Source organism: Castor canadensis, chromosome 3, assembly GCF_047511655.1.
Source record: "Castor canadensis chromosome 3, mCasCan1.hap1v2, whole genome shotgun sequence".
Lineage (NCBI taxonomy): Eukaryota > Metazoa > Chordata > Mammalia > Rodentia > Castoridae > Castor > Castor canadensis.
The window spans coordinates 144,381,872-144,385,627 of NC_133388.1; the positions used below are offsets into that span (position 1 = coordinate 144,381,872).

The 3,756-nt window shown below is 36.0% G+C and overlaps 1 pseudogene; it reads right to left on the reverse strand.

Annotated features, from left to right (window-relative positions):
* Positions 1–401: 401 nt before the first annotated feature.
* Positions 402–2,272, reverse strand: LOC109702710 (probable ATP-dependent RNA helicase DDX6 pseudogene; annotated as a pseudogene).
* Between the last annotated feature and the right edge of the window lie 1,484 nt (positions 2,273–3,756).

Genomic DNA, 3,756 nt, shown 5'->3' on the forward strand with positions numbered 1-3,756 from the left:
CTGAATGTTCTCATAGCATAAGGCACAAATAAGTAATAAGCTCTTTGGGCTTAAAAACAGATGGATAATCAGGGAGAAGTTGAAATGCACTCGAAAGTCAGCTGTTGAAGAATTCTGAAGATGTAGATGAACTTGTGTGTTCATCAAGAATAAGAGTCTTCTCTTTTTAGGGTTTCTCTCCTTCTCTTCTTTTTCCTCCTTCCTTGTCCCCTTTCCCCAGAAAACATTTTTTAAAAACCAGCAGTTAGTGCAACTAATGTTCAGTCAACACACAGTGCAAACAAATGGAACAAAAAAGGTATATTTCTTTTCAGTTTTTTCTCTTCACCAGTTAAAAAAAGAAAAATGTCTGAGCTCTTTTTTAATTCTTCATAGTTTCAAAAAAACAAAAAACAAAAAACAAAAAAAAGATGAAAAACCCACAAAGAGAAGAGCATCCCCCCAAAAATGTGTGGCAGATCCAAGGAGCCTTCTGTAGTTTTTCAAAGCATGCTTCTTAAGGTTTCTCATCTTCTACAGGCTTGCTGTGGTATTCTGCCACATATAGGCTCTTGTCAATGTTGCTTGGAATAGGTTTAATTTCTGTTCCCAGCTGCTCCTCAATACTTTTCAGGTTGAAGTGATCATCATAGGTGATCAAGTTGATGGCTAAGCCAAGATGTCCAAAGCGATCTGATCTTCCAATATGATGAAGATAGGTCTCCGCCAGCTTTGAGAAGTCAAAATTTATTACCACATTCACAGCTTGTATATCAATACCTCGGGTAAACAGATCAGTGCAAACAAGATTGCAGCATAAGCCATTTCGGAAATCATGAAACACACGATTTCGATGTTCCTGCCTCATTTTAGCATGGATGTAGAAGCAAGAGTAACCCAGCTGAGAAATCTTCTTGGCTAACAATTCAACTTGCTGAGAAGAGTTACAGAAAATGATCGACTGGTTTATCTGAAGCCTAGAGAAAAGTGTAATGAGGCAGTGTACTTTTTGGCTCTCAGTTTCATATGCATAGTACTGGGTTACTCCCTTCAGAGTTAGTTCCTCCATCAGGTTAATCTCATAGGGTTTCTGCAAATGGGAATTCATGAACTTCTGCACACTAAGAGGGAAAGTAGCGGAATACAGTAAAATCTGCCTGTTTTTAGGTAGCGTGAGAATAATATCTTCCATTATCTGCACAAAATCCTGTGACAGCAACTTATCTGCCTCATCCAATACTATCATCTGGACATGATCAACCTTTGCTACTCCTTTCTTGATAAGATCCAGGATTCTGCCAGGGGTAGTGATGACCACATGTACTGTATCATCAAGCCTCATTATGTCATCCCGTAAATTGATTCCTCCTGTGGTTGCCATCACTTTGGCCCCTCCCATGTGTTTGCTGACCTGGTGCAAATTTGACTGACCTGTAGAACAAGTTCTCTAGTGGGAACAATCACCATTGCTTGAATATTGTCCTTCTTCAGGTCTAGCCGTTCAAGTAAGGGAATGAGGTAGGCACCGCTCTTGCCTGTTCCATTTTTTGCTCTAGATAAGATATCCCTATCAGATAAAGCAATGGGAATGCTCTCCTCCTGAATAGGAGATGGCTTTTCCCAGCCCATTTCAAAAATTCCCATCAGTAACTCCCATTTCAAACAGTAATCTTCAAACTCATTTCCTTTTGTGGAGGTCACATCCGAAGTTTTGATTCTTAGATCCTTTGGAGGGAGTTTTAAAGTCTTTTTTCAGTCATCACCTGGTTTAATAGTGGTGGTCATACTCTGTGCTTTCTGTTGAGTGCCATTATTGATTGTGTTGGTGTTTTTCAACTGGTTCGTCTGTTGCTGTGTGTGTGCCCCCTCCTCCAGGGCCACCACTGGGCTTCACAGGGCCCCTCAGCTGACCATTTTGACTGGACAGACCCATTATAACGGTTCTCTGTTCTGGCCTTGCTCATGCTGTGTTAATTGCAAAGGTGTCTCTTTCAAACTTCAAAACTTGAAAGTCAGTAGAGAAACTGTAATAACAGTTCATTAGGTTCTCCAAAATGAAGAGATAAATATAAGTCTTGCTCAATATATGAGTCCTTTATTGCAATGCAGGCAAGTACCTGTAAGTCTCTGAACAGTAAGCAGCAGTAACTTGCTCTCATGCACCGAATCAACTTTTTTTTTTAAGCCCTCAAACAACAAGCTTGAGTTATATCTGAATTCACTCAGTTCAATCACTGAGGCCACTCCCGCTCGGCACCCTCAGCCCTTTATTGTTGACTCGAAGCTCCCAAAATGGCGGTGGCTCCTTCCTCCTCAGAAACCTCCAGTACCTTTAAGAACATATCTCTTCCAATCATGAGCATGCTTTCTTCAGATTAAACATCGCTTTTATTTGCTTTTGAAAATGATGCTTTTCCTCATTGGTCCCTGAAGAAATTAGAAATATTTAAGAAGATGGAAATGCTAGTTACTCAGATTTAATCATCTTATGTTGTATACCTGTTTCAAAATGTCACTCTGTACTTTATAAATATATATAATTACTATTTGTCAATTAAGAAAAGAAAAAGCAAATTCCTTATTTCATACGCACCCCCCCACACAGACACTACTACTTATAAATTACATTCCAAGATGATGTATTAGAAAGGCTTTAGACAGAAGACTTTGTTTTAGGCACAATTTCACTCTTAAGTAGGAAGCTCTTTCTCTTTTCTGGACCTTCAGATTCCTCATCTCAAACCATAAAAAGATGTGTTAAATAAAATAATTTCAAAACTTCTGTCTAGTATTATGAAATTATTAGTTTTTCTTAATTTAAGGAGTTGATGAAGAGTAATAAAGAATCTATAATTTAGTTTTGCACAAAATGATTCTCATGAATATCTAATTTCTACTTGGTCACATACTGATATTTCTGAAGAAATCATACTAGAAGGCTTTGACTATTCCTTATTTATATAACTTAAATAGATTTTGGAGAATCTTGATGAAATTTATTGAAGTAATTTTTCATTATGAATGTAGAAAAATTTCTGAATAATAAATTAACATTTCGGATAATATAGAGATAACAAAATGAAGAAATATGAAATTAAATTATCTTTGAACTACAGGCATAAGGTATGATTTAATTTTGCTGTATGATAGAAACGCTACATTTCTATTCACAGGGAAGAAAAAAAAACCTAGTAAAATAGTAGACTATTTTGTAAGGAAAATAGCCAATTTAGGTACAAATAACTAAGAATGAAGTGGTATGTATAAAGAAAGAGAATAAAACTTACCTCCGTTTGATAATTATATTGTGAAAGATAATGTAGTTGTTTGAGAAAAAAGCTATCTAAATATTTAACCCTTTCCCAGATTGGGAGAGTGTATTATCTTAAATTATGAATCAAATATTTTATGATATGTGATTAGAGATTTTATTTAATATTACATTACCTAAACCAATAGCTGAGAATAGCTAAAGGATTTTGTTTTGCAAACCACTATACATAATGATCTTTTTAAAAGCTAAAAGACTAGACATTAATTTACAATATTTTTCTTTTGCAGAATAGAATTCCATCAGGATTTCACTGGCGGATGGTGCAGTGGCTCAAGTGGTAGAGCGCCTGCCTAGCAGGTGTTAGGCCCAGAGTTTAAGCCCCAGTACTGCCAAAAAAAAAAAAAAAAAGGATTTTATTGGCATATATTTTTAGCCAGGAGATTGTCTTTTTATTTTAAATTTTGTATTGAACAAAATAATGGATTTCATTATGATGTTTTCAT